The following is a 25,075-nucleotide window of genomic DNA, read 5'->3' on the forward strand; positions in this document are numbered from 1 at the left end:
CATGAAGAATAGTTTGGATCCATCACATCCCTTCCTTTATCCACGGGAAATCCCCCATTAATTGCACTGCACTAGAGACTTCTTGCTTGTTTACTTTTTATCTTTCATATTTTTATATTTTTAGACTTTTTCTTTGTATACATTTTCTGGGACAAATATTTAATTTTTATTTATATTTTTTTATTTTATTTTTATTTTTATTTTCATTTTTATTTTTATATTTTTTGAAAAACAATTTTTATTTTTATTTTTTCAGTCCCAATATTTGGCATGTTTCACTTGATGTATTGATATCTATCACATATTTATTGTACATTTTATTACTGCATGCATAGACCTTATTGTCACATCTGTGCACTCTAAATCCAATTACTGGGTTATATTTTTTTGTGGTTCATATTTTATTTGTATAATTTTTATCTAATTGATCACTAATATATTAAGCAGTTCACAAGTTTAAGGTATTTATATGTTCTAAAGTTTAAGAAGTGATCACTATTTCAGGTTTTCTATTGCACCCAAGCTAATTTTACCTTTTATAGCCAGCACGCTGGCAAATACTTACCAACGCGACAAATATTCTATACACACACATTTTGAACTTTTTCGCTTATAGTTTATATATTTATATTTTTATTTCAATACTAGAATTATTTATTGCACATTGGCACTTACACACCAGGTTGATATAACACTTTTAATTTAGCACACTATTAAGTTTTTGGCAACATATATTTTCATATATAGGTATAGCGCCAAATCTATTCATAGTACCCCCCATGTACCAAACACTGCTCTGCCCTCTGGACTATCACCTATTTGCTGTCGCATATTGCTGTCCTGAAGAGCATGCTTCATTGCTGTGCCTTCTGTTTGCCCTGTGGACTACCTCCCCTTTGATGTTCCATATTGCTACTCTGAGAAAGGTTCCTGGTGATTTACTCTCTCTCTGCACTCTTCGTTTATCACACCCCCCTCATGTCCGTCCTCTTCCTCCATAGTCACTGTGATGTCTTTTATCTCCAGCAGATGATGATACACACACATATATAGTGTGGAAACCTAGATTACCCCCTGCAGGGGGGATCAGCACAAGGGTTGCCACCTCATCCCATAAAAACTGAAGCAATATTGATTACACAGGTTCTGTCGCTGAACTCACTTAGCGTCTTATCTGCCTTTAATTATCCCCAGAACCCGTGTAATTCATATGTGTTTGGTTTTAATGGGATGAGGTAGCAACCCTACGTGGCTGCACTATTGTATTCTGACAATGGGGGGGGGGGGGGCGCTCCTCCACTCTCAGAATACACAGATCAGTGATGAAGCTATTGGCTGCAGCTGCTGATCGAGTAACCTTTTTATCTGAAATTGACCACACATGGATGGAATGCTGACACGCCGGGCCCCTCCCTCCTGCCAAGTGCCCCCAGAGCGTACCCGAGCATGCTCACTCCCAAGCTGCTGCTCTGCATGTCCATTCACACACAAAGCCACAGCTCAGCCCATCCCTCTTGCCTCATTGAACCACTGGCAGTGATTGACAGCTGCAGCAGCTGTCTTGGCCAGTGAGGGGGGAGGGTCGAGGATTTTGTGCACATTGCTGATTCATGATGGGGCTCTGGTGAGTATAAGGGGGGCTGCTGCACAAAGAAAGTTATTTACCTTCATGCATAGAATACATGAAGGTAACAAACCTGGAGCCTTTAGAACCACTTTAGGTCATGCTGAGATCATCTCCCATTGGCTGAGCAATATTCTCATTGGTCTCTGAGCTCCTTCTTGCTATTCCTCGTCCTGCCTGTTGTTTCCTTGGATTGATTTTCTGTGTAGTGCCCCCGGCTTCATCTCTTGGATGCGCTCGTCTGTTGCTTGTCCTGACCTTTATCCTGATTCCTGGATCTCCTCCTCATCTCACACCCAACATAGAGAATGGAATTTGTGATCCAGGAGGCCACATTTTACGAGACTCCCGGACCCCAAGAATAATAGTGAACACTAAACTGTCCAGATGAAATATTTTCCCACTGGGGACCATAGTGCTTAACCACTTCAGCTCCAGAAGGATTTTCCCCCTTAATGACCAGGCCATTTTTATCGATTCAGCACTGCACCACTTTAACTGACAATTGCGCAGTTGTGCGACGTCGTACCCAAACAAAATTGATGTCCTTTTTTCCCCACAAATAGAGCTTTCTTCTGGTGGTATTTGAACACCTCTGCAGTTTAAATTTTTTTGCACTATAAACAGATTCCTCCTACAGCCACTAAATGTTTGCAGGAGGGGGAGGAGAAACTAGAATTTGCCAGCTGCAGGAGGAATATGGAAAGATCAATTCTTCTATATGCAGAAGCTCCGCTGCTCCTCCTATCCTGCTTCTTTTGCTGCCCCCTGGGTCCGTCCCCCCATGATCTCCTCCGGCCCGACCCCTATGTTCCCCACCCCACCCCATGCTCTCAGCCCCCCCCCCCGTGCTTTCCACCCCACCATGCTCTCAGTCCTACTTGTTCTCCCTTGTTCCGCCCCTATGATCTTCTCTGGCCACCCTGTGCTGTCCACCCCACCCCATGCTCTTGGTCCCCCATCTGCTCTCTGCCCCCCAGTGCTCTCCACCCCACCATACTCTTAGCCTCCCCATCTGATCTCCGCCCCCATGCTCTCCAACTCCACCTTGCTTTCCAGCTCCCTACACAGTGCTCTTCAACCCCCCTAGTGCTCTCTGCCCCCATGTGCTCGCTGGCTCCCCTCCCTAATGCTCTCCACCCCACCATGCTCTCCAGTTCACCCCATGTGCTCCCTGGCTCGCCCCCCCTGTGCTGTCCACCCCACCATGCTCTCAGTCCCCCCATGTGCTCCCTGGCTTCCCCCCATGATCTTCTCCACCCCACCATGCTCTCGGTCCCCCCCCCGTGCTCCCTTGTTCAACTCCCATGATCTTCTCTGGCCCCCCTGTGCTCCCCACCCCACCCCATGCTCTCGGTCCCCCATCTGCTCTTCACCCCACCATGTTCTTAGCCCCCCATCTGATCTCTGCCCCATGCTCTCCACCTCACGTTGCTTTCCAGTTCCCCACACAGTGTTCTTCAGCCCCCCTAGTGCTCTCTGCCCCCATGTGCACCCTGGCTTGGCCCCCTGTGCTCTCCACTTCACCATGCTCTCGGTCCCCCCATGTGCTCCCTGGCTCTGTCCCCATGATCTCCTTCACCCCACCATGCTCACAGTCCCCCTATGTGCTCCCTTGCTCCACCCCTATGATCTCCTCCAGCCCTCAAATGCTCTCCAGATCCCTCCCCAGTGCTCTCCACCCCACCATGCTCTTGGTCCCCCATCTGCTTTCAGACCCCAGTACTCTTCACCCCACCATGCTCTCAACCACAATCTGCTCTCCACCCCCCCATGCTCTCCACTTCACTTTTCAGCTCTCAAGTGCTTCCTGCCCCCCCATGTGTTCCCTGGCTCCCCCCAGTGTTTTTCTCCGCACTGTGCTCTCTGGTCCCCCATGTGCTTCCTGGCTCCCCTCCCCAGTGCTCTCCACCCCACCGTGCTCTCCAGTTCCCCCCCACAGTGGTCTCTAGCTCCCCACTATGCTCTCCACCCCACTGTGCTCTCCAGTCCCCCCCACTGCTCTCCGCCCCCCCCATGCTTTCCAGCTCCCCATGTGCTCCCTGGCTCCTCCCAGTGCTTTCTGCCGCATCATGCTCTCCAGCCCCCCATGTGCTCCCTGGCTCCTCTCCCTAGGGCTCTCCACCCCACCGTTCTCCCCAGCCCCTGTGATCTCCATTCCCATTCTCTTTGCCTCCCCCCCCAGTGCTCTCTGGCTCCCTCAGTGCTCTTTTTCTCCCCCAGTGCTCTCCAGCTCTCCCCTACTCTGTGCCCCCGTGCTCTACCCCCCCAGTGCTCTCAGCCCAGCTGCCCTCTACCCCCCCCCAGTGCTCTCCACCTCACTCTTATGATATCCGCCACCCCTGGGCTCTTTCTTGGCCCCCTCACCCCCCGCAGCTCTGCAAGGTTCCAATCTCCTTTCTCCTGCCAGCTGCTGCAGGGGATCTGTCAGGATGGAGAGCAAGGAGGGGACCAGTCTCATGGACTGCTCAGTCTAAAATGCCTATGCCCTTTTTTTTCCCCCAGTCCGGGCCTGATGGGGAAGGGGATCAGCATCAGCAGCACGGACCGATAGCCCTGGAGGGAGAAGAGCTCTGAAGACCTCCAAGGACTGGATGACAGGCTGACTGGGGCCCAGAAAACAAAGACGGGCAGAAGGTGCTGACGGCCAGGGATCACTCAATCTCACAGCAAACATATCCTCTGGAAGGAGAAGAACACTGTCCCCACCCAGAAAACAAGAATGGACCCTGTCTGCTGCTGGCTGCCATGAACATCCTGCTGGCATGGAAGGTACTGTACCAGGCATCACACAAACCTTCCCACAGACAGGGACTGCAGACTGGCATATGGGACACAGGAGGAGCTGCAGACAGGGACAGAGCTATGGATCTCTCTATTAGCCCTCTCTCTTTCTCACCTCGCCTTCCCCCCCTGGCATTGACTGCATATGTCTGATGAGTGAGGGGGTGCCCTGGAAGTGGTGCTGATTACCTGTGTGCTATATCCGTGCTTCTTTCTGCAGACATTTTTCTTGCTTGAATTATTTTTCCCATTATGGGCGTGAGTGGGACCTTATGTCTACGTTTTTTGCCTAAGGCCCCACAAAGCCTAGAGCTGCCTCTGACTGACGCTATCTGAACTGTCCCTACTCTAGCTATACACTAATGTAAAGTTTACTGACACTGTCTCACTACACTACACTGAAATTATCTGAGCTGTCCCTACTCTAGCTGCACACTATACAAAGCTGAATGATAGTTCTCCTCACTACACTCACATTATCCCTAGACTGACACTAAACTAATATTCTACACTGAATCCCTCTGTTATTGGGTATAGTAGACACACTGGAAGTTCCCCAGGCCAAGAAGGTTTTCATGTTTTATGCTGCATTCTATGCCAGGAAAACGATTCTGTTACACTGGAAGGGTGCTACCCCCCCCCCCCCCCGAAACGATACACTTTTGGAGATCCCTTGTTAACAAAGCCCTCCCACTTTACAAGCTGACCTACACGGGCCGCAACTGCCCTAAAAAAATTGCCAAGATCTGGGACCCCTGGGTGCAGGAAGAACGTTTGGCCATTGACTGAGTGGAGGACCAAAGCTAGGCCTTCTTCTAACCCAAGCTGCCAGTTGACAGGAACCCACATTGCTTAAGATAAGGTTTTGGTGCAGCTGGGCCTCCCTTCCTGATCCAGTGGAGAGATGGGGCTTGGATGCCACCAGTATTTAGGGACCCAGGTCATAGTTATTTGTATTGAGCAGGGAGGTGGGAAATGCCACGAAAGTCAATGTGATTTTGTTTGTTAAAAAGCTAATGCTACCTTCTGACCATGTCATCATTGTACTAGGAGTAATGTAACACGCTGGGTTTTTCTCCTTCTTGCCTGCCCCCCCCCCCCTTTTCCCTCCCCCTCCCATCTCCTGATCTTGACAACCCTCTATATGTCACTCAAGGAGAAGAACGTTGGATATACAACCTATACCCATAACATCTAAATGTGTCCAATTTGATCACTGCTTAAATGTTGGTACCTGTTTTTTGCTTGTATTATGTTTTTGAAAATAAAAAAACGTTTCTGTTAAAAAAATATATATATTTTACACTGACAATTGAAGCAAAATAGAACAGTATAGCACACTACCTAACTAATAGCACTGAACAGAGCCCTATTCTATCGCTCTCTGCGCTGAAATCACACTGAAAATGGCTGCCATTGAAAGAATACTTTTATACTGTGGGGCGGGAATGAGCCATGATTGGATAGTCTTGATGAGTGTTGAATCATGATTCTGACAGTGCTCTGTGCCGATTGGCTGAAGCTTTCACTGCTTCTGCCAATCAGGGCTTGCAATGCACTTTTCAGGGCCGCAATGCATTGTGGTCGGTTTGGGGGGGGAGAGACAAACAGTCGAACGACCCGTTTGTTCGCCGAACACCAGAACATCAAAAGTTCATTCAGCCGGAGCTGTTCACCCATCCCTACTTATAGAATGCCTCCAATTTACAAGCCGACCTCGATGCTCTGTCTAATTGGGCGACTGTGTGGCAGATGAGGTTTAATGTTGATACAGTGCCTTGCAAATGTATTCACCCCCTTGGCTTTTTACCTATTTTGTTACATTACAGCCTTTATTTCAATGTTTTTTTTTATCTGAATTATATGTGATGGATCAGAACACAATAGTCTAAGTTGCTGAAGTAAAATTAGAAAAATATATACATAAAACTATTTTTCAGAAATAAAAAACTGATAACTGACATGTGCGTATGTATTCACCCCCTTTGTTATGAAGCCCATAAAAAGCTCTAGTGCAACCAATTACCTTCAGAAGTCACAAAATTGGTGAAATGGTGTCACCTGTGTGCAATCTAAGTGTCACATGATCTGTCATTACATATACACACCTTTTTGAAAGGCCCCAGAGGCTGCAACACCTAAGCAAGAGGCACCACTAACCAAACACTACCATGAAGACCAAGGAACTCTCCAAACAAGTACAAGGGACAATGTTGTTGAGAAGTACAAGTCAGGGTCAGGTTATAAAAAAAATATCCAAATCTTTGATGATCCCTAGGAGCACCATCAAATCTATCATAACCAAATGGAAAGAACATGACACAACAGCAAACCTGCCAAGAGATGACCACAAACCAAAACTCACGGACCGGGCAAGGAGGGCATTAATCAGAGAGGGGCAGCACAGAGACCTAAGGTAACCCTGGAGGGGCTGCAGAGTTCCACAGCAGAGACTGAAGTATCTGTACATAGGACGACAATAAGCTGTACGCTCCATAGAGTTTGGCTTTATGGCAGAGTGGCCAGAAGGAAGCCATTACCTTCAGCAAAAAACAAAATGACACGTTTTGAGTTTGTGAAAAGGCATGTGGGAGACTCCCAAAATGTATGGAGGAAGGTGCTCTGGTCTGATGTATGGAGGAAGGTGCTCTGCTCTGATGTATGGAGGAAGGTGCTCTGCTCTGATGTATGGAGGAAGGTTCTCTGGTCTGATGTATGGAGGAAGGTGCCCTGCTCTGATGAGACTAATGCCGCGTACACACGTAGCGGACTTCCTTGCCGCCGCCCTCTTCTTCTGACTTCGGGGGTCTTGTCCCCCTCTTCGGTTCTTCTGCCGGGCAACCGCGCCTTCTTCTAGCTCTTTTACAGGTGGTGGCCCGGTCTTCTGTCGCTGCCTTCTGTTCTTCTCTTCAGATGTTGCCTTGTCGCTCTCTCTGCTCACAATGATGGGGACAAGGCGTGCGGTGACTTATATAGGGACATCACCGGATGATGTCCCCGCCTATTATGATGTCACAGTCCCAGCATCCTCTGGGACTGTGACACCATAATGGGCGGAGACATCATCCGGTGATGTCCCTATATAAGTCGCCGTGCGTCGCGTCGGTGCCATTGTGAGCGGAGGATGCGACGAGGCAACATCTGAAGAGAAGAACAGAAGACGGCGAAATCAGCGACAGAAGATTGGGCCACCGCCTGTAAAAGAGCTAGAAGAAGGCGCGGTGGCCCGGCAGAAGAACCGAAGAGGGGGACAAGACCCCCGAAGTCGGAAGAAGAGGGCGGCGGCGAGGAAGAAAGCCAGGCTCCTCTGCTAGCAAAAGAGCTAGAAGAAGATAGCGGAGGAGTCCGGCAAGAAGACCCCCGAAGACGGAAGACCCCCGGAGTTGTGCAATAAACTATTTTAACCCTTGTGTGTTGTGTTTTTTTTTTACTTTATTTTACAGGTGAATGGGTAGGGGTACATTGTACCCCATACTCATTCACATAGGGTGAGGGGCCGGTATCCGGGGGCTCCCTTATTAAAGGGGGCTCCCGGATTCCGATAAGCCCCCCACCCGCAGACCCCGACAAGCAACGGCCAGGGTTGTCGGGAAGAGGCCCTTGTCCTCATCAACATGGGGACAAGGTGCTTTGGGGTGGGGGGGGCCGCGCAGCCCCCCCTTCCCCAAGGCACCCCCCATGTTGAGGGCACGTGGCCTGGTATGGCTCAGGAGGGGGGGCGCTCGCTTGTCCCCCCCTTTCTTGGCCGGCCGGGTAGCGTGCTCGGATAAGGGTCTGATGTGGACCTGGGGGGGACCCCCACGCCGATTTTTTTCAGCGTTGGGGTTCCCCTTTAAGTCCATACCAGGTGGCGGGGCCAGCGACGCATCCTTTGCGGGCCCCGCCTACCTGGAGACGTGCTCAAAATGAGCGGACTTTTCTCCGGGTGGGAAAAGTCCGTTCATTTCAAAAGTACGGCGGACTGGCATATGCACGGCCGGATTGTCCGCCGAAATGCAAGTCCGGCGGGAAGATTGGAGTGCAAAACTACTTTCTAAGTCCGCCGTACTTTCGGGTAAAAAAAGTCCGCCGGAGGCTACACATGGGGGGATTGTCCGGCGGACTTGAGTTTGCCGGACTTTTCCACCCGATTGTTTGATCGTGTGTACGCGGCATAAAATTTTACTTTTTTGCCAAAGAAAACTCTATGTCTGGGGCAAACCCAACACATCACATCACCCAAAGAACACCATCCCCAATGTGAAACATGGTGGTGGCAGCGTCATGCTGTGGGGATGTTTTTCAGCAGTCGGGACTGGGAAACTGGTCAGAGTTGAGGTAAAGATGGATGGTATTAAATACAGGGATATTATGGAGCAAAACCTGTAGCACTCTGTGATTTGAGGCTAGGACAGAGGTTCACCTTCCAGCAGGACGATAACCCCAAACACACTGCTAAAGCAACACGTGGTTTAAGGGGAAACGTGTAAATGTGTTTGAATGGCCTAGTCAAAGCCCAGACCTCAAGCCAATTGAAAATCTGTGGTCAGACTTAAAGATTGCTGTTCATGTATAGAGGTCCAAGGGCTTCACCAGCTCTGACGGCCTCAATGCGGGCAACGATACGGGCCTGGGAAAAAGCGCAGACCTTGATGAAACAACCAGAGGCGAGTTGGTCTCCTGACACTCCTCTATGGTTTAATCCTAAATTGTCACATTTTGGGGAAATACCGGATCCGGTGATATGGGCGAGAGTAGGCATTAAACAACTGAAGCATGTGGTGGGAGAGGGGAAGCTTTTAACATTTGATCAGCTTAAGGCAAAACATGATCTTCCAAATTGGTATTTTTTTTCGATACCTACAGTTGCGGCACGCTTTTCTCTCTCAGTTCGGTCCTGGGGCTCTGGAGTTGGGAGTGTCGCCTCTTGAAAATGTGCTGCGGACGGAGGACCTGAAAAAGCCTCTCTCCGTTGTGTACAGAATGTTGTTCCCCGACAGGCCGAAGCCTGTCCAAAAATGTAGAGATGTTTGGACTGCCTTAGTACCAGACTTTGGAGGGGAGGATTGGGACGACATGTGGGGATACCCATTTCAGACCCTAGTATCGGCTAGAGACAGACTTATCCAGTTTAAAATCCTGCATGGAGTATACTACACCCCAGACAGGAGAATATATATATAGGACAAGGCTATAGGTTCACATTAATCTGAATAGTAATAAGAGTGCCACATCCCTGTTAAGAATTATTATGAAAGAAAAGGGGAAAAAATTTTTTTTGAAGAGAGGGGACTGGAGGGTAACCAACCCCCAGGACTTTATCAACGGCACTAAATATGATCAATCAGTATTTAAAATCAATTGTAAATTTTTATTCAATGTACAAAAAACATTATTAAAAACAGGTAACCTTCGTTTGTTTTGCATATATAGTACGAAATACAGATATACAGAAATAGGTATATGAGCCTAGAAGACTACATGAATTACCACATTAGTGTATAATCAAAAACTGCATTGTTTCTACATGTTTCGCTCAAAATAGAGCTTCCTCAGGACAATTGCAGCGTATAATATTCTACAAAAAAACAAAATTATATAAACAGATTAAATTGGTTTGAAAAAGAGATACATGATAAATGAATCAATATGCATAAATAAGTCTTGTACATAGCAAACTCACAAAGGGTACAAAAGACATTTAATAATATGGGTCAACATGTTCTGATCAAATAATTCCAGTGGTGGAGCTCCCCTCTGGACATCTTTGATGGTCCCAGGGGAGCAAAGCCACCACCATACATAAAACATAAGGGCATAAATTTACGAATCAATATAAAATACCATATAGGTTATTTAAACCGGGGGACACATTAACCCTTTATTTGGGTGGCGTCCCGCATATCCATAATGATAATGTATAGGCAAATGTTATTCTCATCTAGAGAGAATGATGACAGAATTAAACTGTGAAAAAAAAAAAAAAGGGGGGAGAAGGGGGGGAAAAGAAAGAAAGGGAATGACATTCTAAGCATACAGATATTATGCATGAAAAAAATTGTAAAAAGAAATAATCCAAGAAAAGTTCTTTTATATATGTTAGTGTATAATAAGAAAGCAAGGTAGAACATAGCCTCTTACCCCATCAATCAAATAGACTGAAGTACTTGGGAATCGTGAAGATTTGTCTGATTATTGAAATACAGACAGATTGTCTTGTTTTGTTCTGTCATTCGATAAGCGGATCACGGTGAGGGCATCATAAGGGATCTCCCAGTCGATCCCCCTAGGGATCTGCAGAAGCACAAGAAATAGATATATAATGGGCCAGTTTGAATAGAATATCAAACTGGCCCAATAAATGCTCCAAATGTACCTGATGGAAACTCGATGGTGGTTATAGAATAGAACCGGTTCAACAAGCCCTTTATCAACAATCACCCTGTGTTGTCAGACTTGGATTAAGTAGAGTGTAGTTCAGGCACAGAAGATTTCTTAGTGCTGATCTCTAAAAAACGTAGAAAAAGAGAACACATGTGTTCCCATTATAGTTGCAGGATGAATCCCCAAGTAAGCATTAATAGGATCTCCTCAAAGGCTTTCCTTTCTTACCTATTTGCTTGAATAGTGTATGGTCCAAATGTTTGAGATGCTAGTCCACCTGTTTGGCAGTTCCCCACGTCCACTCCTATCACAGGTTGAAGTGATAGTGGCGGGGAGCCGCATTAAATCCTCGTGCTTCCAGCCCGGCGGCGTCTGACGTCACCGCCGGGCTGCGGGCACATCTATTGGGAGGATCGCCGTACCGCCGTCCCGCGATGTCAACTGCGCATGCGCGAGGGACGTAGGTCACGTCCATGTCGCGCTGGCGACCATTTTGGATTAGGGCAAACAAACTAATTCGCCAGGAGGTGATATATCAACCCATGTACTCTGTCCATAACCTAATAGGGAGTCAGAGACAAGCAGCCATAATGGCTGGAGGCCATGTGCCCAGATCTTATAATAGGATATATCAAATTAGCGAGTAAACCAGGAGTAAAGGTGAATAAACAAAGAAGTTAGTCACCATATACTCCTGACTTCAACAAGATAAAAAATAGAAGATACTCGCGGCCAAACGGAGGGAGGGGAAACAGAACTCCCACTTGAAATTGGGGCGGGCTGACTACACCCCTAACCGGTTAGGAAGGGTGAAAAGTCAAAGCCCGCCCCGGGGTGCCCGTACAGACCCCACAGGGGAAATCTCCACGGAGAGAGCCCTTTCAGATTTGACAGCCATCACCGTGGTCCGGGAAAAAAAAAAAAAAAAAAAAAACCCCACTAACCTTAATTACAAAAAGGGTTTGAAACTAAAAGCATCATTAAGTCCCGGAGACCGAGTAGCTTTTAAATTAAATATCCATTTGGTTTCTCGTTGTAGGAGAGTTTGATTGTAATCACCCCCTCTTTCTCCTGGGGGGATATATTCTAAAGGAAAGAAATGCATGAAATTATCATTGAATTGATGATATAAGCCAAAATGTCGGCTGATTGGGGTCTCCATTTTCTTACCACGCACCAGGGACACATGGTCCCTAATGCGGTGGAAGAAAGGGCGTTTCGTCTTTCCAACATAGAAAGCATTACATTGGCAAACCATGATGTACACAACCCCTACTGACTGGCAGGTCACAGCAAATTTGGGCTTATAGAGGTGGCCGTTGGGTAAACGTATGGATTTAGATGCATGTAGGTATCTGCAAAAGCCGCATTTGTGGCAAGGAGTACAGCCTGATTGTCTGGAACCCGATCTTGTAGAGGAAGAAAAATGACTTTGTACTAAAGAGTCCCTCAGAGATCGTGACCTTCTGTATGTGACACCCGGATACTCCGGGAGATGTTTAGCTAAAAGGGGGTCACCCTTCAAAAGGTACCAGTATCTCTGGAGAATTCCTTTGACTCGCATATGCTGTTCGTTATAAGTAGTGATAAATCTCACATCTTGGTTGGTCTTTGGTGGTCTATGATTATGTATCAAAGAGGCCCTATTTTGTTTCTTAGCTTGAGCATAAGCCCTTTTTAGGCATTTGTTACTGTAGCCTCTTTGACGGAGGCGCAGCCTCAACTGCCTTGCCTCTAGGACGAAATCCTCATGACTGCTGCAATTTCGTCTTAAACGAAGATATTGTCCGTATGGGATACTCGCCACCAGAGGGGACGGGTGTGAGCTAGATGCATGTAAGAGTGAATTTGCGGCAGTTGTTTTTCGGTGGAGAGTGGACTGAACAGCCCCGTCTGCATCCGTGAAGATTTGCACATCCAGGAAAGTTATCCTGGAGAGACTCATTTCCATAGTGAAGTTGAGGTTAAAGGAATTTATTCTCAGTAAATCCACAAATGTCTTCACTTCATCCTCACTCCCTGTCCACACAAAGAAGATGTCATCAATAAACCTTCGCCACATCGGTATATGCTCAAAGAATCGCTGTAAATTCTCCTGGCGAAAAATCTGGCGCTCCCAACCCCCCAGGTACAGGTTGGCATATGAGGGAGCACATTTGGTCCCCATAGCAACCCCCTGCACCTGGAGGTAGTGGGAGCGCCCGAACATAAATATGTTATTGGTGAGGATGAAGTATAGAAGATCTAGGATGAAGTTTTTGTAATTAGGAGGGATGCGTTTATCCTCCACCAAAAAGCTATCCACTGTCCGTACCCCCAATTCATGGGGGATTGAATTATACAAGGCCTCTACATCCAGGGTCACTAGCCACGCCCCCTCTGATAGCGAGATCCCATCCAGAGCTCGCAGCAGGTCCGAGGTGTCTCGTAAGTATGATGTTAAGTCCTCAACAAAGGGACGTAAAAAATCATCGACCATAGCACTCGCATGCTCAGTCAAACAGCCTTTTCCTGATACAATCGGGCGGCCAGGGGGTTTCGAAGGATCTTTGTGCACCTTAGGAAGGGCATACATTGTCGGAGTTTTAGGATTGGGGACGTTTAAATATTCCCACGTTTTTTTCGTAATGGTGCCTTCTCTATAAGCTTTGGCAATTAGTTTACCAAATTGGGTGCTAATATAGCCAACATGGCTTGCTGGAACTTGGCGATACCATTGTTTGTTTCGCAAAAGGTCCAATACCATATTCTCATATTGAATCGAGTCCATTATTACAAGGTTTCCCCCTTTATCGGCCGGTTTTATTACAATGTCTGTATTTGATTTCAACATAAAAAGAGCCTCTTTTTGCTGCTTTGTAAGGTTAGGTTGTTGCGTGCTTTCCCACTTGGTCCTCCCTCCGTTTGGCCGCGAGTATCTTCTATTTTTTATCTTGTTGAAGTCAGGAGTATATGGTGACTAACTTCTTTGTTTATTCACCTTTACTCCTGGTTTACTCGCTAATTTGATATATCCTATTATAAGATCTGGGCACATGGCCTCCAGCCATTATGGCTGCTTGTCTCTGACTCCCTATTAGGTTATGGACAGAGTACATGGGTTGATATATCACCTCCTGGCGAATTAGTTTGTTTGCCCTAATCCAAAATGGTCGCCAGCGCGACATGGACGTGACCTACGTCCCTCGCGCATGCGCAGTTGACATCGCGGGACGGCGGTACGGCGATCCTCCCAATAGATGTGCCCGCAGCCCGGCGGTGACGTCAGACGCCGCCGGGCTGGAAGCACGAGGATTTAATGCGGCTCCCCGCCACTATCACTTCAACCTGTGATAGGAGTGGACGTGGGGAACTGCCAAACAGGTGGACTAGCATCTCAAACATTTGGACCATACACTATTCAAGCAAATAGGTAAGAAAGGAAAGCCTTTGAGGAGATCCTATTAATGCTTACTTGGGGATTCATCCTGCAACTATAATGGGAACACATGTGTTCTCTTTTTCTACGTTTTTTAGAGATCAGCACTAAGAAATCTTCTGTGCCTGAACTACACTCTACTTAATCCAAGTCTGACAACACAGGGTGATTGTTGATAAAGGGCTTGTTGAACCGGTTCTATTCTATAACCACCATCGAGTTTCCATCAGGTACATTTGGAGCATTTATTGGGCCAGTTTGATATTCTATTCAAACTGGCCCATTATATATCTATTTCTTGTGCTTCTGCAGATCCCTAGGGGGATCGACTGGGAGATCCCTTATGATGCCCTCACCGTGATCCGCTTATCGAATGACAGAACAAAACAAGACAATCTGTCTGTATTTCAATAATCAGACAAATCTTCACGATTCCCAAGTACTTCAGTCTATTTGATTGATGGGGTAAGAGGCTATGTTCTACCTTGCTTTCTTATTATACACTAACATATATAAAATAACTTTTCTTGGATTATTTCTTTTTACAATTTTTTTCATGCATAATATCTGTATGCTTAGAATGTCATTCCCTTTCTTTCTTTTCCCCCCCTTCTCCCCCCTTTTTTTTTTTTTTTTTTTTTTTTTCACAGTTTAATTCTGTCATCATTCTCTCTAGATGAGAATAACATTTGCCTATACATTATCATTATGGATATGCGGGACGCCACCCAAATAAAGGGTTAATGTGTCCCCCGGTTTAAATAACCTATATGGTATTTTATATTGATTCGTAAATTTATGCCCTTATGTTTTATGTATGGTGGTGGCTTTGCTCCCCTGGGACCATCAAAGATGTCCAGAGGGGAGCTCCACCACTGGAATTATTTGATCAGAACATGTTGACCCATATTATTAAATGTCTTTTGTACCCTTTGTGAGTTTGCTATGTACAAGACTTATTTATGCATATTGATTCATTTATCATGTATCTCTTTTTCAAACCAATTTAATCTGTTTATATAATTTTGTTTTTTTGTAGAATATTATACGCTGCAATTGTCCTGAGGAAGCTCTATTTTGAGCGAAACATGTAGAAACAATGCAGTTTTTGATTATACACTAATGTGGTAATTCATGTAGTCTTCTAGGCTCATATACCTATTTCTGTATATCTGTATTTCGTACTATATATGCAAAACAAACGAAGGTTACCTGTTTTTAATAATGTTTTTTGTACATTGAATAAAAATTTACAATTGATTTTAAATACTGATTGATCATATTTAGTGCCGTTGATAAAGTCCCGGGGGTTGGTTACCCTCCAGTCCCCTCTCTTCAAAAAAAATGTTTTCCCCTTTTCTTTTATACTACACCCCAGCCAGACTGGCTAGAATTTACGGTACAGGTGCAGGGGGGTGCTGGCGTTGCACAGCTGACCGAGCTGACTTTGATCTGGTTCTCTTATCTCAAATGCATTCTTCTAACGCTTGGGATGTAGGGTGTATACGCCATCTTTAACACCGAACAGAGAGTCAATCTGTATACTACATAATAAGTAAGGAACATGTATACACATAAGCAAATAGATATTTTCTGATTATCATTATGTACATTAGATTCCTTAACAGTCCCCCCTAAAATGGCTATTTTCTTCTGTCTCTCATCTAAAGGTCCTACTCACCTGGCCCATTCTCCTCGGGAACTCTTTTTAAGCTGTTCACTATCCCCCTTGACACAGCTGGAGAAGGGCAATCAGGTGCTATCTATCCCTATAACCCTGTAGGATTGTGAGATTTTGGACAGGGAGTGACTGTAGAGGAGTGAAGGGTTTGTCATTCTCCATCATAAGAGGATCCTCTTCTTCTTGGTGGAGAAATGTAGGTGTGCTGTTGTCTACAGCCTTGCTCATTTACTTCTTTACGAAAGGTAGAATACAACATACAATCAGGGCTAAAAGAACCAGGATTATTAATACCGTTACCCCTATCTGGGCGAGCACCTTCTGCCACCCACTCATCCAGCTAAAGTATTGATCCCATGGATCTGTAATACCTGAGTTCTTCTTCAACGCCAATGACAAATCTTCTAATTTCTTTATAGCTAAAGTTACTTTACCATTTGGGCCGGTATTATCAGGAATGTAGGTGCAACAGGTTCCCGTTTTTTCTATCATTTTACAGACACCTCCTTTCTCAGCTAACACCATGTCTAAGGCCATCGGGTTCTGGAATGTCATGTAGGAAGTGGGGGCTAACTGGTCAGCAATTCCCTGGAGGGCATCTTTAGTGTAATTTAAGAATCTTTGTTGGATGTAGTATATGTAATTGATCCAATCTACATTCTTGTTCACAGTTATTATGGGGATCAAAGACTCAAAACCAGCTTTTACCTGATCCCTGGCTTTGAATTCATCAGGGACCCCCCTTGGAACTCCTATAACATGTATGTACACATGAGGGTCAAAGCTTCCGGAGAGAACTGCTCGCTTCCTCCTCTGACTGTGTGCTGGGTCAGTGTATGTATCAGGAGTATCTTCTGCTAGGATATGGAGGGGCATAATGACCTTTTCAAGGGCACATTCACCAGTCCAGATACCCTCGAATCTGGTCCTATGTTCCAACCCACTGTCCCTTCCAGGAACCACAATTCTGGCCCCAGTAACTGTCTGTAAAACACACATATATATCCTTACCATCAGGGATGTCACTGTACCAATGGCATTGCCATGAAAGAGTGAAACAGACAAGGTACTATGTCACAGTAATCAAAGGTAAAGGTGGTCACGTGTACCTGAAGAGTTATACCAAAATGTAATTATGTTATCATTTTTTGTGATGGCCACCTCCTGGGCCTCCCCCCTAGACCAAACAGGAAAAGGATATGCAGCATGGTCGTCATGAAGTGGGTGGGATCTTGTCCTCAGGGGTTGGAGCTTTCTTACAGTGGGAGGCGTGTATTCAGGTGTTCTTCCCAGGCCAATTCGACTGAGGTGGCTGTGGTCAGCAAAACTTGGAATGGACCATCATATCTGGGTTCAAGAGAATGTTTTCTCACAAAATGTATTTACCAGCCCCCAATCTCCAGGCAGTAGTTGGTGTATTCCTGTATCTAATTCAGGATCTGGAATGGAAGAAAACACCTGGACATGCATTTGGGTTAATTCTCGTGATAATGCGGTTACATAAATAGTCAACACATCAGATTGCAACTGTAGGGGAAAGTGACAGCCAAGTCTGGGGGCTGAACCAAACAAAATTTTATAAGGGGGTAGGGCATGTTTCCCCCCGGGGTGTGTGTCTGACACTGAACAGGGCAATGGGCAAACTGTCTGGCCGACTCAGGTTAGTCTTTTGGGTCATCTTTAACATCCTGTTTTTCTAGTGTCCCTTTCATCCTTTCTACCTTCCTGCTACTTTGAGGGTGGTAAGGAGTGTGTAGAGCCAACTGAACCCCCAGTGCTGCCCTAATCTTTTGTAAGGGTTACTGTGAAGGCTGGGCCTGATCGCTCTCTATCACCTCTGGGACCTCAAATCTACATACTATCTCACTCAGTAGTTTCTTAGCTGTGGTCCTGGCAGTCATGTCCACCTCCACTAGGGCGTATTCGAATCTGTCACTCCTTTGGCATTTGGAAGTGATCAATTTGTATCCCCTGGAGGGGGGTATAGGGCTTTTGCCAGGTGCTTCTTCTGTGCCTTTTCTGTACATTCTGGGTTACATTTGTTGCAGATAGTGCATGATCTGCAGAAGTTGTTGGTCAATGGAGTAACTCATAAGAGTCTTTGTCAAGTGGGCAGCTTCATTTGCCCATTGCACCATGGCTGGGTACATACTCCTGGGTAGACAAGGCTTCTTGTTGCACTCGAATAGTCCATCTCTAAGAGTTGCTCCTCTCCGTTTTCCAGCTTTCCTTCGCATCCGAACTTGCTGCTTCCTGTAATTATTTCAGATAAACTCTGTTCACTGGGAGAATCTGTAGGGTAAGCACAGAGTGGTATTCTTCTACCACCCTGCTGTCCACTTCCCGTGGACCACTGGCTGTCTGTTTGGCAGCTGAATCCGTTAGATTGCCTCGAGCTTCCTTCGAGTTGAGTTTGTCGTGTGCTTTACTCTTAGAATAGTCACTTGGGTTGGGAGAAGCAGGGCGTCCATCAAGTCCTTGATGGCTGAGCTGTGTTTCACAGGTGTTCCTTCAGCCGTCAGGAACCCTCTGTCCTTCCAGATGACACCAAAATTATGGGCAATGCTGAAAGCATATCTTGAGTCCGTATGAATGTTGGCTTTTTCCCTCTGCCAATTTACATGCTGTAGTAAGTGCTTGCAGCTCTGCCACCTGTGCAGACATCACCGGTGGTAAGGTTTCAGTTTGGAGAACCGATTGGATCCTGCAGGGGTATTTCACTCACGGTGGGGAGATGCGTGGTTTCCAGCCGCATTCGTTCGATGCAGTCATGGGGTGACAAGTCAAGACTCGACTCCTCCTCCTTTCCCCCCTCGAGAAGTGGAAGAAGGGTGGTAGGTTTCAGTGTTTAACAATGTAATAGAGTAATGCTGTCTAGAAGGTAGGAACACAGGAGTCTCAAGTGTCTGGCAGTGGACAGATGTTTCGGCTGGATCTTGGTTGAGTATGGCAGAAATGTCATGGGGAGCAAGCAGAACGAGGCAGAGTCCGAGGTTTTGTCAAACAGTTCTTGTGCAGCAAAGACAGCTCGCAGACACAATGGGCCTCCTCTTGCTATTGCATCCAGCCTAAAGGAATAATATCCTATAGGGCGTAGGCAGATGCAGTGTAATTGGATGAGTACACCTGTAGCATGTCCCAGGTGTTGGGATACAAAGGGCTTGAGCATTTTGTCGTAGTCTGGGAGCCCTAGCGCCAGAGATGGTGTGCTTGAGGGCCTCAAAGTTGGATATTGCTTCAGGAGACATCTGGAAGGGGTCTGCTTTCAGGGCATCATACAAAGCTTGCATCAGTAGGGAGCCTTCTGGAATCCATGCTCTGCAATAGGAAATTAGTCCAAGGAAGGAATGAAGGGGCTTCTGGCCTTGTGGCAGTGGGATGTCTAAGATTGCTTTCACCCTGTCTTCAGTGAGGTGTCTTGTCCCATGGGACAAGACAGTGTCCAAGAAAAATGACAGATGTTGAGCACCACTGCAATTTGGGCTTTGAGGCTTTGCAACCCTGTTTGGCAAGATAGCACAACTGGCTTTCTGAGGTGACTTCAACAGTGGGTAAGTCAGCTGCACAGTGGAGAAGGTCATCAACATATTGGAGGAGAATCAATTCCAGGTGATCCTCTTGTTATTTGTCAAGGGTGATAGCCATAGCTTTTGCAAACTAGCTTGGAGAGTTCTGTGCCCCTTCTGGCATAACTGTTTAGGTATGTTGTTTTTGTTTTCTTGGGTGAATGCAAAAGGTACCAGCAGGAGGGGTGAGGGTGGACACTGAAGGGAGCGTTTGCATGGTTCACCACTGTGAGGTACTTTGCAGTCAGGGACACCCCTGCAAGTAGCTGGTTCTCTTCTTCCTAGAGAACAGAGGTGTGTTGCATGGAGGTGCGCGGGGTATCAGGGCTCCATTTGACACGAGGGCCTTGACATGCTTCAAAATAGCTGCAGATTGAGCTAACTTTAGAGGGGGTATTGTTGTTTCCGGGGCAATGATGCGCCCTCTTTGAACTTGACTGAAACTGGTGGCACCTTTAAGTGACAGTTGTCTTCCAGTCCTGTGGATCATAGGCACGCAGGGATTCTGTCAAGTACTTCCTGTGGTATTGAACTTGGAGTTATTGCTCCATGAAGTGTCATCATAAGAGGCAGAGAACACAAGGCAGATGAGTCTTCCAAGGATAGGGGAGTATATAACTTCACCCCCCTTCAGGTGTGAAAATGATTGACGCCTGTAGTCTGGACAGCACATCAGCTCCTAGTAGATTCAAGGAACATGTAGAGGACACCACAAATCTGGCAAGCAAATCAGGGAATGTCCCCACTTGGAGAGGCTCAGTGAGTGGACTGGAGCGAGGCACCCTATCCACTCCCACGCAGGAAACATCAATAGTGGAAAGGAAAGAATTATCAGGCAGGTCCTCAGTTCTCAACACACTCCTGGCTGCACTCATGTCAATGAGAAAAGTGGTAGGTTTTCCTTGTATAGGTAACGTGACCTTTGCTAGGGGTCCCCCAGTCTCATTTGAGGACACTGTCATAAGGGGTGACATGGGTTTTTTCATTTCCTAGTGTGAATTGGGGCATGGTGGTGGTTCATGTCCACGTTGCCCTTCACGGGGATCCCTGTCTTGTCTCGGATGTCTTGGGGCTCTGCATGCTCTTCTGGTGTGACCCCGCTTCCCACAGTTGTAACAGATGATCTTTTCCCTGGTATTGGGCAGTGGTGGTGGACGCGTGTAGGTGGGATCTTCGTCTTGTGTTACCATGAGGGGCGTTGTTGTTTTTTTTTGGTTTTCTTACCCTCTGGCCACCAACAGTAAATCGGACATTTTCATTGAGCGATATTCAGGGTGGGCCAACATCAGGCTTTTTCTGATATCTGAGTCCTGAGACAAAAGCAGATGATAGCATGTGTGTGCCTTTTAATAGAGGGAGAAGCCCAGATCATCAAAGACCTGTATGAGTCTAGCATGATACTTCTCCACAGACTCCCCTTTATCTTGGGTTGTGGTAGACTGGTCTTCCAAATTCTCCTTTGTCCAGTCACGGAGCAGAACTCCACGCCTGAGGTGTAGGAAGTGGCACTTGTCAGGCAGACATCATTGAAGGCTGTCTGCATGACCGGCCAAAAGACATGTCCTGCTTTAATTTGGCATAGGCTGATCAAGTTTCTCTAGGCAGCTGAGTAAGTTTCTTGTATCTGCACTATCCTGCGGTAGAAGGGCATTGGGGCATTGGCTGTTTCTCTGGGTCAGGCAGACTTGTCACTAAGATTGCTGCTTGTGATGGGGTAAAAGCGACATACATCACCGGTGCCCCTTCTGGTAACCGACACTGGTGTTGGGGCGGGAGCTGAGAATGGGCACTGTTTCTTATGGTTGCCAGCATATTTTTGAGATCCTCTCGGAAATGTTAGTACGGAGCCAGATTGGGGGTTAAATCAGCAGGGCCTTGCTGCCTGTTGTTGGCCTTCCCACTCAGACGCTTCTTCATCATCAACATATCCGGCCTGTGAAGGTAGTGCTTCCATATTAGGGAAGACAGGAGTGGTAGGAACCATCCTGGTTTAAAACAGGAATAACTGGGTATAGGCCATGGCTGGGCCTACTTGGTGTACCAAGATGGCCATGGCCGGCGGCAGGAAGTGCACTGGGCTGGGCAGAAAGTGAAGGCCTGGGTGCACTAAGATGGTTGCCGGGTGGAGTTGTCACAGTGGGTTGTGCTTGGGCTGGAGTTTGAGTGACACAGTGAGAAGGGAGTGGGTGTGGGAGTGGGTGTTAGGGTTACCCCTCCCCTCCACTGTTTCAGGTTTTTGCATAACACTGTAATTCCAGCATAACATCAACTCTGTGATACAATTGTCTGCTTTCTTAACTTCCTTTATAAAATTTTCTTTATCACACGATTCCTCTGTTTCTTTAGCGACATAAGATAACTTTGTTAACTATTTCAACATCTTCTCTCCTCTTCACAATATCACATGCTAGCATTCCCTTCTCTCTCTCTCAGCGGACGGCTTCAGAGGAGAATACAGGCAACTAATGGGTTAATACTCCTCTGACTGCTGTCTTATCAAAGAATTCCTAGGGTGGGGGCTCGCATCCCTGCGAGCGATCCTGTCTCCTTGCACACCCCTGGCTGTTCTATCTCTTTGAGGGTCTGCCCAAACCCCGTTTCACTGGGTAATGTACATTTAATCTCAAAACTAGCACGTCAGTGGTGGTGAGGAGCAGTGGTTTATGGCCCAACTGATCCTCCAGGTAGCCACCTTCTCTCACCTTCACCAATCCCCAACCCTCCTTGTGTATGGCAAACAGTAATCCACAAATACACTCAGGACAGGACATTACACCTGACACTCTTTGAACTGCAAAGATAGCTTTCTGGAGAAGCTCACCTGAGTTGCAAGACCGCCAAATTCCAGCAAGCCTTCGTTCAGTCTGCCCAATCCGTAGCTGAGATTAACCCTCAAGAAAAGCTCACCCGAGAAAAACGTTCATAGACGTTTACAAGACTGCCCTATTCCGCAAGCCTTCGTTCAGACTGCCCTAACTCGCAGCTGAGATTAACCCTCAGAGATCCTACACAGCCAACCTCGAGTAACCCGTCTATAAACGCCTGCAGAATTCCACCCCACCACTAGAGGCAGAATCTAGGGGTGTGGATGGACACACGCCTGCAGCTGCACTTTCAGTCTGCTAAATTCGCAGTCCTTCAGAATGACAGACACTGAACAGATAATAGTCAGCAGAAAACCATTGGCAGGTTTGTTAAAACAGCTCCAGGCAAGAAATAAGTTACCTGCCTCTTTGAACAATCAAAAGGAGTCAACAAGACAAAATCAACCGGCCCAACCAGAGAAGTCGTACAAATGGTGAGGATAAATATGCTTACCATACTGTTAGGGCTTAGGGCATAACGCCCTTCTCTGATCTGGCCAGCTGTTCAGTCCTGGAATGCGGTCTCCCTTCGATTGTAGCCTGAAGCCCCATGTTGGGCGCCAAATGAGATGGATAAGAACTACAAACTAGTTCGAGGTTATCTGCTGCTATTTCTAATTAGAAAAGTATAAATGTGCATGCACATTAGATGGGCAAAAATCCCAGTGGTAATGTGGCAAGACTCAGAGACTTATCGAAAGTGACTTGGAGCTGTGATGGCTGCAAAAGGCTGCTCTACAAAGTTTTGACTTTAGGGAGGTGAATAGTTATGCACATTGACTTTTTCTGTTCTTTTGTCCTATTTGTTGTTTGTTTCACAATAAAAAAAAAGAAAAAAATCTTCAAGGTTGTGGGCGTGTTCTGTAAATTTAAAATTATGCAAATCCTCAAACAATCCATGTTAATTCCAGATTGCGAGGCAACAAAATGCGAAGAATGCCAAGGGGGGTGAATACTTTTGCAAGGCACTGTAAATGTAAAGTTATGCGCTTGGGGGTTAAGAATATGCATGCATCATACATTCTAGGGGGAGTACAACTGGGGGGATCCATAGTGGAGAAGGATCTGGGGGTTTTGGTAGATCATAAGCTCAATAATAACATGCAATGCCAAGCTGCGGTTTCCAAAGCGAGCAAAGTCCTTTCTTGTATTGAGAGAGGTATGGACTCCAGAGAGAGAGAGATCATTTGCCCCCCCTGTTCAAATCATTAGTAAGACCTCATCTGGAATATGCAGTTCAGTTTTGGGCACCAGTTCTCAAAAAGGATATCGGTGAACTGGAGAAAGTGCAGAGAAGGGCAACCAAACTGATAAGAGGCATGGAGGAGCTCAGCTATGAGGAACAATTGGAGGAACTGAATTTATTCACTCTTGAGAAGAGGAGATTAAGGGGGGGGGGTATGATCAACATGTACAAATACATAAGGGGTCCATATAGTGAACTTGGTGTTGAGTTATTCACTTTAAGTTCATCACAGAGGACAAGGGGGCACTCTTTATGTCTAGAGGAAAAGAGAATTCATCTCCAAATATGGAAAGGTTTCTTCAAAGTAAGAGCTGTGAAAATGTGGAATAGACTCCCTGCAGAGGTGGTTCTGCTCAGTAGATTGCTTTAAGAAAGGCCTGGATTTTATTCTAAATATACATAATTAACTGGGTACTGACATTTATAGGTAAAGTTGATCCAGAGAAAATCTGATATCCTCTTTTGGATCAACTGTGGGTATAGGATTGGGTATATGATATTATTTTTTATGTATTTATTTTTATGGTTGAACTAGATGGACCTGTGTATTTTTTTCAACCCGACCAACTATTTCATTGCCGGTGTCTTGTCGGATAGTGTCCACTGGGTACTGCGCAATACACAGGACAAGCAGATTCCGAAAATAGCCGAAGATGAACGGCACCTGCGCCGTGAGTCCAGGTTCTAGCCCCACCATCCAAGTGGACATAGAGTTAGAACAAAAAGAGCCGAGCGAAGCAGGCGCCGCTCATCTTCAGAGATTTTCCGGATCTCCTTCTGCTCCATCTGCCTGTGCAGTTCAGAGCGGACAGTTTTCGATGGCTGGACTGTATATGTCACAACACCGGCATCTTTTTTTATTTTTTTTAAACTGCACACCTTGGGGGGGGGGGGGGGGGTTGGCAATTATAAGTATGATCTCATATGTTAGTATGAAGACATGTCTGATGAAGGAAATTAAGGAGTCTACTTCTAGAAAATTCATGGGATGAATGTGACAATCACTCATACAGCTGTTACATATTCTGGCCATAATGTAGCAAAGTGATTTCCTATGATGATCAGCTTCATCTAGTGACCACAATGGGGTATTTTTCCTGACATACCGCCATTAGTAAAAAAAAAAGTATAATACTGCATTATGGGCACTAGATTAAGCCAAGTAAATCAGTGTATGAAATACATCCAATATACAATTTGACTGGGTGAATGCCACATTCGTTCAAATAATGAAAAAAAAAAATAGAACTCTAAGGCCCCTTTCACACGGACGATCCATTCAGGTCCGCCTGTCAGTTTTTCAGGCGGACCTGAACGGATGCTTCATAGAGGTCTATGGAGCGTCGGATGTCAGCTGTGACAAGTCCGCTGACATCCGACCGACTCCGATCCGAAAAAGTGTGAGGGAGGAAAAAGCTATTTTTCCATCCGTCATCGGATCGGATGACGACGGACACTGCGGTCCGTCGTCACCCGATCTCCCATAGGGGAGAGCAGGCGCTGTGACAGGTCCGTCCCTGCGCAGTGTG

General features: G+C 46.3%; 1 protein-coding gene across 1 annotated transcript in view; it reads right to left on the reverse strand.

The window, feature by feature from the left end:
* LOC143986899 (uncharacterized) overlaps positions 1-25,075 on the reverse strand; it is a 549,767-nt gene that overhangs the window by 64,135 nt on the left and 460,557 nt on the right. The window lies entirely within an intron of this gene.

This window comes from Lithobates pipiens, unplaced genomic scaffold, assembly GCF_037356315.1.
Source record: "Lithobates pipiens isolate NorthernLeopardFrog02 unplaced genomic scaffold, aLitPip1_a1.2 Scaffold_18, whole genome shotgun sequence".
Lineage (NCBI taxonomy): Eukaryota > Metazoa > Chordata > Amphibia > Anura > Ranidae > Lithobates > Lithobates pipiens.